A 16,627-nucleotide genomic window follows, 5' to 3' on the forward strand; every position below is an offset into this window, starting at 1 on the left:
GCCGGGGACGGGAGAGGAACGGAAAACACTGGACGAGCGGAGGAACGCATCCTCGGTGAGGAGGAGGAAGGCCAGCCCAGGGTGTGAAGAGCGCCAACGCTTTTGAGCACATTGCTGTGTCAGCCTGGGCTTCAGAGCTGGGCGGGGTTTCGTCAACCATAAAACGAAGGATGTGGGCAGACTGAGTGATGTGCGGCTTGCCTGGCCTTCCCCGAGTGACAGCTCCGTCACGACCCGCCCCCGAGCCCGGAGAGCTTTGGTCTTGGGTGTGGGGTCAGCTTGTCGCTCCAGGGCTGGGAGTTAGGTCCCTCCCCACTGTGAGGGCGGAAGGGTGAACTGGTTCTACTGTGCAGTTGAGCAAGCTCAGCACAAACAGTGTGGGCTGTATTCTTTAAAGTGAAATTTGGTGTAAGGGGAAAAGGAGCAAAGGGGAAAATGTTAAGAAACCTCAAAGATCAGGAGAGAGCGAAATGTTTTATCTCTGGAAAGAGAATAGAGGAGAAGCCTCTAAAGATGAGGAGCAGTCAGGGGTGCAAGGGGTATTACCAAAGCAGAGTGCAGGACCACGGTATGGAGGAAGGGAACCCATGGGCAGTTCAGAAACCTGCAAGTATTTGGGGACAAAACAGGTAGGTAGCAGGAGATTTTACTGAAAGATGAAACTGGAAGAAGGATGCTGCAGACCAGATGGAGAAAAGCTTCCTTACGCTAGGGAGGGAGCTTGTGCTTGATCCTCGCTAAAAGTTGGAAGGTGGCGACTATTTTATTTTATTTTTTTTTAACATTTTATTTATCTGACAGAGAGAGATAGCGAGAGCAGGAACACAAGCAGGGGGCAGTGGGAGAGGGAGAAGCAGGCTTTCCGCGGAGCAGGGAGCCCGATGTGGGGCTCCATGTGGGGCTCCATCCCAGGAACCTGGGATCATGACCTGAGCCGAAGGCAGACGCTTAACGACTGAGCCACGCAGGCGCCCGGTGGCGACTATTTTAAAAGATCACTTTGTTAGAGAAAAGATTGGGGAAACTAGATAGTAGTGGGCATCAAAGGGAGAAACTGGATGGAAAGAATATTTCTTCCTCCAAGAATATTGGAGGAAAGTGGTCAAAAGGCACAAACTTCCAGTTATAAGATAAAGAAGTACTAGGGATGTAATGTACAACGTGATGACTATGTCTAACGCTGTATGATACATAGGAAAGCTGTTAAGAGTAGATCCTAGGAATTCTAATAACAAGATTTTTTTTTCTTGTATCTATATGAGATGATGGTTACTAATAAACCAATTACGGTAATATCACAATATATGTAAATCAAACCATCGTGCTATACACCTTAAATTCATAACAGTGATGTGTATCCATTATTTCTCCAAAAAACTGGGGAAATGGGGGTAAATGTTTGTATTTTGAAGCAAAGAACTATAGGGTGGGTTTTTTCCTTTTTTGAAAAATAAATACACATGCTAAAAATACTCAGAGCATGCAAAAGAATATAGGAGTTATATTTCCAGTGGCTATTAAGGATGTGGGATTATAGTGAGGTGAATAATGTCTCCCAAAATTCATGTCCATTTGGAATCTCAGTGTGACCTATTTGGAAATAGGGTCTTTGTAGATGAGGTTAAGATGAGGTCATAATGGGTGTCCTTATAAGAGGAGAGGATGCAGAAATATATAGTCACAGGAAATAAGGACATATGAAGATGGAGGCAGAGATCGGAGTGTTGTAACAATATGCAGAGAAATGCTGGGGGCCACTAGTATCTAGGAAAAGACAAGGAAAGATGATCCCAAAGAGCCTTCAGAAGAAGCGTGGCCCTGCTAATAACTTGATTTCAGGCAGCTGTCCTCCAGGACCGAAAGAGACTAAATTTCTGGTTTTTTAATCCCTCAGTTTGTGGTACTTTGCTGTAGCAGCCCTAGGAAACTAACAGACTTACAAAATTCTATCAGGCTGAATTTACTGATAAGGGCCCACCAAGCAGATATTCTAGATACAACATGTTATCTCCAAGGGTTAGAAAAAGCTTAACAGTTTGTTTGAATGGTTGCTGAGTATGTCTTTTTCTATTATGCATGTAAATCTGGGAAAACCATCATAAGATGGGTTTAGGGACCCACTGGGCCCACTATGAGAAGCACCTAAGCAAAACCCTATTGATCAGTTGACTTCCATCCTCCCCAAAGTACCTATACTAAATGAAGTGCCAGAACTGCCTAGGATATTATTGAGGAAGGTATCCAAAGGCTTGGGGGCAAGGGGGTTGACATGTTAGTGTGGATTTATCATGTAAGACCTGTTCACCCACCCCAGGAGGGTCCAAAGGACATTACCCTTCATGACTGTGAGAAGTAAATCTATGAGTGAAGCCCCAGCATCTTTGAAGAGATATGCAATTGCTTTTCTCTGTATTCAGATAAATCTTGGAAATTACCACCATCAAACTGGGATTCCTAAATGCAGTGGGGATAATGGGATCCTAGTGGAAACTACCACCATCAAACTGGGATTCCTAAATGCAGTGGGGATAATGGGATCCTAGGTTGGCAGGGACCAAGAGGTGGCATTAATTGTCAAAAACTGGATGGGGGTCGTTACTGTAATAGACAGCTGAACTGAAGCAGTAATCAGAATTGTCTGACTTGCAGAGACCTGTGACATTGGCAGTTGATCATAGTGTCCCTAGGGAAAAAAAGAAATGGACAATCTCCTAAATTCATACTTGGTATTAGCAGAAGGGTTCTAGGTCTAGCAAAAAGAAGTCCTAACTTGCACCACCAGAACAGAGCGTCACAGCCCCTCTATCATTTTCCATACTTGAGCCAGTTTATGCACTCAGAACTCTTTGAATGAAGGAGAGGCCAAGTCCTCTTGGGGCAGTACCTTGCTCCCTTGCTAAAAATGTATATTATTAATTTGTTCCCAGTCTTCCCCAAAGGGCCCTATGGCCATCTACCAGGGTGGTTGCCCACTGCAGGGAAGGAAATAATCAGACTTTGGGAGATTAGTAGACAATGGCTCTAACTTGACACTGATTCGTGGAAACCCACAACATCATTGTGTCTACGAGCCAGAGTAGGGGCTTGTGGAGGTTAAGTGATTAAAGGAGTTCTAGCTCAGGTTCTTCTCACTTTAGGCCCAGTGGGTCTCTGAACACATCCTGTGGTCACTTCCCCAGTTCTAGAATGTGTAATTAAAATAGACATGCCCAGGAACCATTAGAATCCCCACGTTGATCCCCTGAGCTGCAGAGTGAAGGTTGTTATGGTAGAAAAGGCCAAATGGAAGCCGCTACAATGGTTTCTGCCTATAAAAATGTAAACCAAAAGCAATACCACCTTCTTGGAGGGGTTGCAAAGATTAGCACTACCATCAAGGACTTGACGGTGGGAGGGGCTGTGGTGGCCGCTTCGGCCCTTCCAACTTGCCTGTTTGGCGTGTGCAGAAGACAGATGGATCTGGGAGAATGACAGTGGATTTTCATAAACTGAATTATGTGGTGATTCTCGTTGCACTGCTATTCCAAATGTGGTTCCATTGCTTGGGCAAATCGACACGTTTCCTAATACTTGGTATGTAGCTACTGATCCGGCAAATGCTCTTTCCCTCTATACTTGTTGAAAAAGCCTACCAGAAGGAATTAACTTTCAACTGACAAGGCCAGTGATTCACCTTCACTGTCCCACCACAGGATATATCAGCTCTTCAGCCCTGTGCCATGATTCAATCTGCAAAGACCTCCTTTCCCTTCCATAGAAAATCACACTAGTCCATTATATTGAAAATGATATGTTGATTGGCACTGGTAGGCAGGAAGTAGCGATTACTGTACCCATATTGGTAAGATATTTGCACATCGGAGGATGGAAAATAAATCCTCCAAAATTCAAGGGCCTTCCTGAAATTACTAGGGGTCTGGTGGTATGGGGTATATCAAGATATCACTTCTAAGGTGAAGAAGTTGTTACTAAAGGAAGAGGCACAACACCTAGTGAGAAAAGAGAAGTCTCTGCCACAGGTCCAGGCAATTGTGCAAGTTGCTCTGACATTTGGGTCATAGGATCCAGTAGATCCAATGGAGCTTGACGTGGCAGTGGCAGATAGAACCGCTATTTAGAATCTTTGGCAAGCATTTATAAGTGAATCACAAGGCAAATCTTAGGATTTGGGACTAAAGCCCCGCGATCCTCTGTTTTGAGAAACAGCTTTCAGCCTGGTACTGGACTTTACTAGAGAGTGAGTGCTTCTCCATGAGTCACAAGTTACCATGTGACCTGAGCTCATCAATAAATCATGTCAATGGATTGTAACCTTGATAGATGTGATCTGATGAAAATGGCTCTGCACTTCTGTGATCTTCCAAAAACCTGTAACCCCAGTCCAATCATGAGAAAAACACTGGACAAGTTACAATTTCCATTAGAGGGGCAGCCTACAAAATAGTTGACTAGTATTATTCACAACTGTCAAGGTCATCAAAAACAAGAAGCGGCATGCCTGGTTGGCTCAGTTAAGTGTCTGCCTTCGGCTCAGGTCATGATCCCAGGATCCTGGGATCGAGTCCCGCATCAGCTCCTTGCTTAGCAGAGAGCCTGCTTCTCCCTCTCCCTGCTGCTCCCTTTGCTGTGCTCTGTTTCTCTCTCTCTGAAAAATAAGTAAAATCTTAAAAAAGAAGAAGAAGAAGAGTCTGAGATGCTATCACAGTCAAGAGGAGCCTAAGGAGATGGACTGACAACTAAATGTAATGTGGTGTCCTGGATGGGATCCCGGAACAAAAGAAAAAAAAACAAAACAAACCTTCCTTAAGAGAAGTCGAGTAGGGCGCCTGGGTGGCTCAGATGGTTAAGCGTCTGCCTTCAGCTCAGGTCATGATCCCAGGGTCCTGGGATCGGGTCCCGCATCGGGCTCCCTGCTCAGAGGGGATCCTGCTTCTCCCTCTGCCTCTCTCTCTCTCTCTCTCTCTCTCTCTCTCTCTCTCATGAATAAATAAAATCTTTAAAAAAAAAGAGAGAGAAGTCGAGTAAACTATCACCTTGGTTAATAATAATGTATTGGGGCACCTGGGTGGCTCAGTCAGTTAAGCGTCCAGCTCTTGGTTTCTGCTCAGGTCATGATCTCAGGGTCATGGGATTGAGCCCCAGCTCAGGCTCCACATCAGCACAGAGTCTGCTTGAGATTCTCTCCCTCTCCGTCTTCCCCTTATCCCTCTTGTGCTCCCTCTCTCTCTCAAATAAATAAGCTATTCTTTAAAAAAAAATAATGTATCAATGTTGGTTCATTAACTGTAATAAATGTACCATACCAATGTAAGATGTTATCAGGAGGGGAAAATTGGGTGCAGAGTATATAGAAACTCTGTACTATCATCTCCATTCTTCTGTAAATATAAACTATTCCAAAAAATAAAGTCTATTATATAGAAAAAATGAAATCGCCACATCACAAACTGTTAAACCAAGACTTTCCAAAATAATGAAGAATATCTAGTCACATTGTTCTTATTTTGCACTTCAATAGAAAAATTTTAATGTCAATGTTTCATCTTTAACCTTTTTAAACTTCCTTTTGTGTATATGTTTTATAGTGTACATAATAAACAGACGTACACATACATTTTTTAATATATGCACATTGGAGATGTAAATTTTTACTGACATGACATAATATATACAATACACGATAATTACAAATTATTAGAGAGCAACTGTGTTAAACTAAATCATTCAAAAATTAGAGTTTCTTAGAGGAAATAGAAGTAAACCTATGAACTATGATATAATTACAACTAGCCTATTCTTATGTCAAGATGAATAAATAACAAAAATCTATAAGCCTATGTAAAAGCCTATATAGTGACATCACCAGAACAATCCCAATTAGTTTCCGGCTTCCCCTTTGGTTCATTCCTAATTTGATAACTAAAAGTTATATGATGAAATTATAATTTGTAAGTCCTTCGACTTGGTAACATTTTGAATCACCTTGGATTGATGTAACTACCTTTTCAGTTGCCTTGCCTAAAATAGTTAATTCATGAAAGGCTCCGAGTTCCTTTTCTTGGAAAATGCCAGCCCTTATTTGTAATAACTTCACGAGGAACGGGGCCAAAGCATTTAGGGTGTTTCTTAGTTTGCTTAATTCTCTGTTAGGAACTTAGTACAAGTTGGATGCATATCCCCCCATTCAGTAGCACAAACTCACATTTTACAATGAGGTCAAAACACCTCCCGTTTTTGCTCTATGGAATTTCCCAATGTCACAACAATAAAAAAATAGATTTCAAGTATATTTGTACATCAATTTCAAAAGTATTCACAGGAAAGGTACTTTTTAGTTTATTCTTGTTTCATAAGTTATATACCTCTCAAGCTTGAAAGGAAGTATTGTTAGTTTCACTTAGAAATTAACTATTCTAGGAATAACCAGCTTTTATTTGAAAGACTTTTTTCCAGCATACCCCTTGATTGTGAAATGCTCATTACTTTAAACAGGATTGAGGTGTGCGTGTTGGGGGGTGGGGTGCCTACCGTGTCTTGGCAGTTCTGAAACTCGAAGAAGAACTTTAAATAGAAAAAAAATAGGGGAAATAGTTCATTAGAAAAAATATCTTGCATATGCAAACAATGACTCATGGAACACTACATCAAAAACTAATGATGTATGGTGACTTTAACATAACATAATAAAATAAAATTTAAAAAAAGAAAAAATAAACTTGCAGCAGTATTAATTTACCTGGAAAGCCCCAAAACTGTCCCCAAGAGTTTTTCTTGGGAGAAGTATGGGTCATAGTGAAATTTATTTTATCATGAAAATAAAACTTACATAAGGAAATGACAGACAGAATGATGTTATACAAAGACTTGGGATTCTGGAAAATGTTAAACTAGGCATTGGCCTCCAGCTAAACAGAATTTCATCCTACAGAAATCATCCAGGCAGATGATAATCTTAATTTATTTAGAGAGTTTCTGAAATGGAATTCCATATTCTTACATACCTTAATATCTGCTATGGACTGAAATGTATCCCCCATAAATTCATATGTTGAAGCCCTAACCCCCAAAGTAACTATATTTGGTGTTCCAAACTAAACGTTTGTGCTCCACCCTCCTCCCCCATTCACATGTTGAAACCCTACTTCACAATAGGATGGTATTAGGAGGCAGGCCTTTGGGAGGTAATTAAGATGAATTAAATGAGGCCAGGAAGCTGGAGCCCTCCTGCTAGTGCCTTTCTAGGAGTCATGAGAAAGTTTGCTTCCCCTCTCTGCTCTCTGCCAGGTGAGGATACAAGGAAAAGTCAGCAGTATGCAAACGAGAAGACATCGCTCCCCAGAACCTGACCATACTGGCACCCTGATCCTCGACCTCCAGCCGCCAGAACTGTGAGATATAATTTCTGCTGTTTAAGCTGCCCAGTCTATGGGATTTTCTCCTGGCAGCCTATGCAGCCTAAGCCTTAGCCTTAAGCAAACTAGACAGTATCGCAAACTACTTCCTTATACTTGCCTTTTAGGATAAGCATATGGGTTCCTTTGGAAAGGAAGCCCATCCTTCATACTGCACACTGGAACTTTAAAAAAGCCAAAGGGGCAAACTGTAGAGGTTTCCCAAGAAAATTAAGGCAAGGAAGAGATTCTTTGTCACTTCTGTGCCATAACGTAGGATAGCTTCCCCTCCTCAAGTCGTCTGATGTTAGGTTGATGATTCACATATAACCCCATCTTATCTCCATCACATTAAGAGAGGAAAACATCAACCCAACATTACCCAAAACTCTCTACTTGTGATAAGGTAGCTTGTCAACCTTACCCTCAAAACCATACCGGCAAATCCTAACAAAGCAGCAAGGGCTTTCTGGATCTCCTGACTAATATTTTGTCTCGTCAATTTTTCTTTTCACTTGGTCCAGGATTTTAGAAGGATGGTTGACTAGGCCTTCTTCAGAAGATATGAATGTATAATTCCATTATCATTGCATCATGCCCCAAAACTTTGGCCGCTAGAATCTACCTTAAAATGGTCTTCACACTGAGGTACCTCTATTTCCTGGGATATACCAGGGCCCCTTCGTACAGTTATACTGCAAAAGCCCAGGGGCAAAAATACCTTTCAAAGCTATCTGAGGGCACAGAGAGGCTTGTTCTCCTTTCCAGGCACTCTTCTTGTTCAGCATATTCTTACTTTACAAAAACAGAAGACCTCTCTTATCCATCCCAAATCTTAGTACGGTGTGTGCCTCAAAGGCTGGGCTATCCAATATAGTAGCCACTAGTCCCATGTGGGTATTCAGTACCTGAAATGTATCTGGTCAGCATCAAGGTTTGCTGTCTGTATCAAATACTATAGGATTTTAAGGACTTACAACCAAAAAACAAGAAGAATGTAGAATATCTCATTTTCAATTTTTTATATTACTGTTGAAATGATAGTATTTTGGAAATACAGTTGACCCTTGAACAGCACAGAGGTTAGAGGCACCAGCCCCCCCTCCCCCGGCCATGCCGTCAAAAATCCAAGTATACCTTTTGATTCCCTAAAAACTTAACTACTAATAACATACTATTGATCAGAAGCCTCAGTGATAACATAATCAATTAACACATATTTTGTATGTTATGTGTATTGTATTCTATTTTCTTATAATAAAGTAAGCCAGAGAAAAGAAAATACTAAGAACATCATAAGGAAGAGAAAATACATTCACGGTACTGTACTATATTGATCGAAAAAATGCCTCATTTAAGTGTAACTATGCAGTTCAAACCCATGTTATTCAAGGGCCAAATGAATTGCATTATATACATTATTAATTTCACCTGTTTCTTTTTAATTTTTTAATATGTTACTAGGAAATTTTAGATTACATATGAGGCTCACATTATGTTTCTAATGGATGGTGCTATTCTAGAGCATCAAAACAAAGGTACAATTTAAATAATGCTTCTGGACAAGGCTCCCATAGAAGGCACCAAAAACTTGCACTCAGGCTTGGTGTCTTTCCTTTCCTTCTCCAAAGAGTGGGTATTTTGGTATTTCACTGGAATGTTTTGGCCAATATGTTAATTCAGAGTGTAGAGTGGGGTTATTAGGGTGATGATAACTTTGCTCAAAGAAAGCATTGCTCCTAAGGGAGAGTCTCGAGAGACCAAAGCAGAGAGTGTGAGTAAGAAATGTTGGCAGCATCTTATGTCACCCAGGTGACAAACTCATGGCAAGGACGCTGTCTTAGAATGAATGTTTATAAGAGAGCTGGTGCTTCCTAGAAACCAGAAGGGCACGGGCTCTTGTGACTGGATAATGAATCCTTCTGTAATCTAGGTGGTTTCTAGTGGTTTGTTTTGAACAGATTTGAAGAAGAACCTAAAGCTGTTAGCTGATGGTTTAAAATACTTAATGAGGGGCACCTGGCTGGCTGGTCAGTAAAGCATGTGACTCTTGATCTCTGGGTTGTGAGGTCGAGCCCCATGTTTGGTATGGAAACTACTTAAAAATAAAATCTTTGGGGTGTCTGGGTGGCTCAGTCAGTTAAGCATCTACCTTAGGCTCAGGTCATGATCCCGGGGTCCTGGGATCTAGCACAGCATCAGGCTCCCTGCTCAGCAGGAAGTCTGCTTCCCCTCTGCCCAACCCCCCCCCCCACGCTCATGCTCTCTCTCTCTATCTCAAATAAACAAATAAAATCTTTAAAAATTTTTTTAAAAAAATCTTTAAAAATAAATAAAATATTCCATGTTCATGGGTTGGAAGAACAAATATTGTTAAAATGTCTATGCTACCCAGAGCAATCTACACATTCAAAGCAATCCCTATCAAAATACCATCAACTTTTTTCACAGAGCTGGAACAAATAATCCTAAAATTTGTATGGAACCGGAAAAGACCCCAAATAGCCAAAGGAATGTTGAAAAAGAAAACCAAAGCTGGTGGCATCACAATTCTGGACTTTAAGCTATATTACAAAGCTGGAATCATCAAGACAGTATGGTACTGGCACAAAAACAGACACATAGATCAATGGAACAGAATAGAGAACCCAGAAATGGACCTTCAACTCTCTAGTCAACTCATCTTCGACAAAGCAGGAAAGAATATCCAATGGAAAAAAGACAGTCTCTTCAACAAATGGCGTTGGGAAAATTGGACAGCCATATGCAGAAGAATGAAACTGGACCATTTTCTTACACCATACACAAAAATAAACTCAAAATGGATGGAAGACCTAAATGGGAGAAAGGAATCCATCAAAATCCTAGAGGAGAACACAGGCAGCAACCTCTTCGAGTTTGGCTGCAGCAACTTCTCGCTAGACACGTCTCCAAAGGCAAGGGAAACAAAAGCAAAAATGAACTATTGGGTCCTCATCAAGATAAAAAGCTTTTGCACAGCAAAGGAAATAGTCAACAAAACCAAAGACAACCTACTGAATGGGAGAAGATATTTGCAAATATCTTATCAGATAAAGGGCGAGTGTCCAAAACCTATAAAGAACTTATCAAACTGAACATCCAAAAAACAAATAATCCAATCAAGAAATGGGCAGAAGACATGAACAGACATTTCTCCAAAGAAGACATACAAATGGCCAGTAGACACATGAAAAAATGCTCAACATCACTCAGCATCAGTGAAATACAAATCAAAACCACCATGAGATACCACCTCACACCAGTCAGAATAGCTAAGATTAACAAGTCAGGAAATGACAGATGTTGGCGAGGATGCAGAGGAAGAGGAACCCTCTTACACCGCTGGTGGGGATGCAAGCTGGTATGGCCACTCTGGAAAACAGTATGGAGGTTCCTCAAGAAGTTAAAAATAGAGCTACACTACAACCCAGCAATTGCACTACAGGGTATTTACCCCAAAGATACAAATGTAGTGATCCAAAGGGACACCTGCACCCCAGTGTTCACAGCGGCAATGTCCACAATAGCCAAACTGCGGAAAGAGCCCAGATGTCCATCAATAGATGAATGGATAAAGAAGATGTGGTACACACACACACACAGGAATATTATGCAGCCATCAAAAAGAATGAAATTTTACCACTTGCAATGACATGGATGGAACTAGAGGGTATTATGCTAAGCAAAATAAGTCAATCAGAGAAAAACAATTATATTATTTCACTCATATATGTAATTTAAGAAACAAAACAGAGGATCATAAGGGAAGGGAGGGAAAATAAAAAGATGAAATCAGAGAGAGAGAGACAAACCATAAGAGACTTAACTGTAGGAAACAAACAGGGTTGCTGGAGGGGAGGAGGGGAGGGGGAATGGGGTAACTGGGTGATGGGCATTAAGGAGGTCACGTGATGTAATCAGCACTGGGTGTTATATACAATTGATGAATCACTGAACTCTACCTCTGAAACTTATGATACACCATATGTTGATTGATTGAATTTAGATTAAAAAATAAATATAAATAAATAAAGTACTTAATGAGAGATTGCTATGATACTTTTGGCATGCAATTCAGAAGCTGAAAGAATTGAATGATTTTGTTATGACAGAAGTCTATTTTCATCTATTTATGAAAACAGTGTTTCTCAGTGCTTATATCTGTAAAATCTGAAAATAGGAATAGAATTGAGATTAAATCCTACCTCTTCCTAGCAATAAACAACATTCACCAATAGATTTTGAAAGGGATAGATCAATAAAATTTGACTAAGTATGTGTAATAATTATCAAACTTTAGAACATATCTTAATCAAATTTTTACTATTAATAATTGTAAGTATAGATACAACTTTCAAATAATTTTAAATAATAAAAGGCTTTCAAACATAAAAATATGCTGCATTAAATAAAGTTCTGGGAAAGGAAAATGGAGTGGAAATGAGATTCCAGTGGGAAAAAGGAATGATGTAAAAGCAGTCTTTTTTTATGAATGATAGTGAATTTCTAATAAATATATTATTTAGATTCCACTGGAAATTTAAGTTGTGTGATGATCTTATTTTAAAACGTCAGTAATCATTTATAATACAGTGAAAATCATGTCCTCTAAAACTAAATTTCTAATGGAAAATTTTAGATATCAACTTTCGAATGTGGAAATGGTTTCACAGTTTTTCAAAACTCTTTTACAGGGGTAGGTGGACAAAAAATATTCATATGACTGCCTTAGATGGCAGCTAGTCAAAACTCCTTCATTTAATAAATGCGGCAGCTGAGCACCAGAAGTTCTGCTCTTGAACCAGAATCCAAGGCCACCTTCATAGTTTTGTTGTTGTTGTTTTGGGTTTTGTTTTGTTTTGTTTTGTTTAAAGATTTTTTATTTATTTATTTGAGAGAGAGAGAATGAGAGACAGAGAGCATGAGAGGGAAGAGGGTCAGAGGGAGAAGCAGACCCCCCCGCTGAGCAGGGAGCCCGATGTGGGACCCGATCCCGGGACTCCAGGATCACGACCTGAGCCGAAGGCAGCCGCCTAACCAACTGAGCCACCCAGGCGCCCCAATGTTTTGTTTTGTTTTGTTTTTGAAGATTTTATTTATTCATGGACTCAGGGCCCTGGGATCGAGTCCCACATCGGGCTCCCTGCTCAGCGGGAAGCCTGCTTCTCCCTCTCCCACTCGCCCTGCTTGTGTTCCCTCTCTCGCTCTCTGTCAAATAAATAAAAAAAAAAAGATTTTATTTATTTATTTGAGAGAGAGAGGGAGTGAGAGAGAGAGAGCACAAGATGGGGGAGGGTCAGAGGGAGAAGCAGACTGCCCGCTAAGCAGGGAGCCCGATGCGGGACTCGATCCAGAGAGTCCGGGATCATAACCTGAGCCAAAGGCAGTTGCTTAACCAACTGAGCCACCCAGGCCCGCCCCAAGACTATCTTCAGTCACTGGCTCCGTCTCCCACTCAGAGAAAGCCCACAGGGTTCTGTGAGAAAGTCACGTTTCTTGGTAATGAGGGGCCTCTAAGCGAGAGATCCTCTCTCTGAAATGTATTTGTCTCAGAAACATATCTGTGGTCGCCTGTCAATGCCCTTCCCACCCGTTGTCAGGATTCGCTCTAAGGCACTCATTTAGGAGTATGAAGTAGTCCTACATCTATCACCGGAACTTGGATCATGTTTTATGTAACTACTGAGCTCCATTCGAGGGAAGTAGATTCAATAGTCTTAGCTTGCGCTGGGCGGCCGTAAAAACACCTGGGGGGCACAGTTGGTTGAATTGCGCTGGGGCGTGGAGCCTTGCTTAAGATTCTCTCTCACCCTCGGCCCCTCTGCCAGCCTCACATACTCACGCTCTCTCTTTCTCTCTAAAAACAAAACAAAACAAAACAAAAAACACAACCATAGACTGAAAAGGCTTAAACAACAGAAATTTATTTTCTCTCAGTCTAGGAGCTGAAAGTCTCAGATCAGCGTGCCAGCCTGGTTAAGTGCTGGGGAGAGCTCTCTTCTGGGCCTGTAGATAACTCCTTCCTCATTGTGCGTGCTCATGGGGCCTGGGTGATGGGGCTGGAAGGTGGTTTGCTCTGGCGTCTCTCCCTCTTCTTATAAGGACACTAAGTGTATTGTATCAGGGCCCTAGTCTTACGACCTCATTTATAATCTTAATAACTTTCATAAAAGCCCTCTCTCCAAATATAGTTACATTATAGGGGTTAGGGCTTTAACATATGAATTTTAGTTGGACACAAGCATTCAGTTCATAATGCTCATAAATCTTTATATGCCTTGTTCCTAACCCATTGGATGGTACCAGTGATCACTAACAAATTTTTGTTGAATGAATTTAGTATTAATTCCTTATATCAATATCATAGTGGCAATGTACATAGCAAAGAGAAAACTAGCTATAGGACCTTGAGCAAGTCATTTACCTCACTGAACCTCAGTTTCATTAGATATAAAATCTAGATAGTCATTCTTATAGGTCTCTTACAGGATTAGAAGGGAGGCATGTGGAGGGCCTGGAATAATGCTGGTGAAATAACAGCTCTGTCTAATACTTTTGCTTGGCACTTTACAGTTTGTGAAGCACCTTTGCATACACCATTCCCCCAAGTCAAGACCTGAATGTCTCAGACACCTCTGGCACTAAGCCTAGTGATCTTTTCACTATACCAGGTGATCCAAGACCTTGTGAAAAGTGTTAATTTACAATAACCTTGGATCTCACAAAGTCATAATTTCTGTTCTGTGGAATGAAGTAGTTCACTGAACTGGTCTAGTCCTCAGGGTAATCAAGAATCCAGGTTAAGAAATCTATCTGGTAGGGAGAAAGAAATATTAGGTGTTTTAACAGCTATTTTCTTGCAAAATTAATCCGTTACTTGCAGTTTCCTAAATAAATTATTTTTAAGAATATTTGTAGCCTCGGGGGATCTGGCTAGTTCAGTCAGTAGAGCATGATGTGACTTCTGATCTCAGGGTAGTGAGTTCAAGCCCCACATAGGGTGTAGGACTACTTAAAAACGGGTATGTATTTATAGCCAAAGCTTTGTGGGTAAGTCCATTCATGGACACTAGGTGGCATTATAAGAACCTCTCCTGGACCAGTTCCTGCCCACTCAATAGCTGGCCACCACCATTTATTTACAGGCTGAACACTTGTAGCAAAGAGTTGGGTGAAGAAAACATAGAGAGATGTTCTTCCTTTTCTAGGTAGAGTCTATACGTTTTCTTTCGAAGGGGTTGAACTCCTACTGTAACTAGTACGTAGAGAAACCAGGTTCTCGCGGAAAACTACAGCTAGCTTGGATCAAGTCAGGACACAATCTGAGTCCCAGTGCTGACACTTAACGGCTGGTTTTCCGGGAGAAGGTCTGCTTCCTGCCCTGTGTGCCTCCCACGGGATTCCTAGGAGGACCATAGGAAGTCATGTATGAGAATTGCCACGTGCTACAATTAAAAACCATGGTTCTTTCCAGGGAGGCTCCTGCCTTGCATCAGCTCTGGGTCTCTGCTCCCCTGCAGATTCTTTATCAACTCCAAGATCACTCTCAAACATTTATAAAGGACTTTGACACCAGATATCATCATTTCAACATTCCCTCAAACGAAGGACTGAAACTCACAGCTCAGAGTGGCCTCCGCACCAACTGTGTTCAACTTCTCCTTAGCTAGCTTGTCCAATGGCTACACCCTAGACCTTGTCATCATCTGGAAGTAAACCCCCTTAAACTTGTCGACCTCACACTCCCCTGTCAGAAGTCACCTCTCCTTACCCCCCCCCCCGCTCATCAATCTCAGTGAGACCTCCAGCTCCTTCATTCCTCCTTCTCTCCCTGTTTATCAGTTCCCCCTTCTCTACCCACAGAGCCCCTTTCTTTTCTTGCCTCTGTGTTAACAGTGAGCAGCTACTCACTCATCAACTCCTACAACCGCCCCCCCCACTCCCCACCCCTCCAGTACCGCCATCCCTGAGGCCGCCCACCTGTACCAGCGTGGCCCTTCCAGGGGGAGCAGAAGCAGAGCACCTAGGGGGGAGAGCACGAAGAACTGAATTACTACTGATGAAGAGCTGTGTAATCCTGAGCACATTATTAATCCCTCTGAGCACCAGACCTGGGTATATTAAAGGGATGAGAACATCTATTCATAGATTTAAGAGAGGTAACAGGTGAAATGAGATTTTTTTTTGAAATATATTTTCATGCTTTTATCTTTAGCATCTTTTACATCTGTGATCTTTCCCTGTATCCAGAGGTACCTACCCAGAGGGCACATGGATGAACGGGTGGTATTTTACTTCTAAAACAGGTAATTGAGGGGCGCTTCAGTGGCTCAGTCAGTAAAGCGTCTGCCTTCAGCTCAGGTCATGATCCCTGGGTCCTGGGATTGAGCCCCGTGTCAGGCTCTCTGCTCAGTGGGGAGTCTGCTTCTCCCTCTCCCTCTACCCCTCCCCATGCCCCCACTCGTGCTCTCTCTCTCTCAAATAAATAAATAAAATCTTTTTGAAAGTTAAAAAGTAAAATAGACAATTGAGATGCAAACCTGAAGGCCCAAGGAAAGTCGGACTTGGAGATTATGCCAAAATATAGCTTGAGAAGACAATAGGAAAGAGCCGTGTGTACCCGCCCCTCATTCACCCACCATCTGTGAGGAGGAGCCTGAGCAGGGCAAGCCCTCAGAGGAAATGGGCGAGGACAGGAGAGAAGCTGGGTTTGTTGCTTTTCAAGAGCCCGACACTCACCCAAGCAGAAAACCACAAAAGCTAGGTGGAGCTGGGGACCTGGAAGGGAAATCCATAGCATATATTAAGTCCTTTAGTCCTCAACTCAGCTCCACAAAACCATTATTACCCACATGAAAACACCACCACGAGACTATTACTGGCCCCATTTCACAGAACAGGAAAGTAAGTGACAGAGTCAGGATTCTAACCCAGGTCAGCTAACCTCAAAGGCCATACCCTCAACCATTCTACTACACAGCCTTTCAATAAACATCAGTTCCCTACACTTACCCAACCCCTAGTCTGTTAAATGTCAGAGCTAAGAAGCCGTGGGAGAATATTACCATGGGTTTCATGCTATTACTGTTTAAGGTCTAAACTCAACTGGGCCTCAGTTCTGCTCCATCACCTGTTGCCTGTTCTTGGCCCACGTCCTTCCCCATGTCCTGCAGTGGCCCTTAAGCCCTCCCCATTCCCTGCTCTCACCATGTTTA

This window comes from Eumetopias jubatus, unplaced genomic scaffold, assembly GCF_037043125.1.
Source record: "Eumetopias jubatus isolate StellerSeaLion01/CBP00866 unplaced genomic scaffold, mEumJub1_p1.0 scaffold_5, whole genome shotgun sequence".
Lineage (NCBI taxonomy): Eukaryota > Metazoa > Chordata > Mammalia > Carnivora > Otariidae > Eumetopias > Eumetopias jubatus.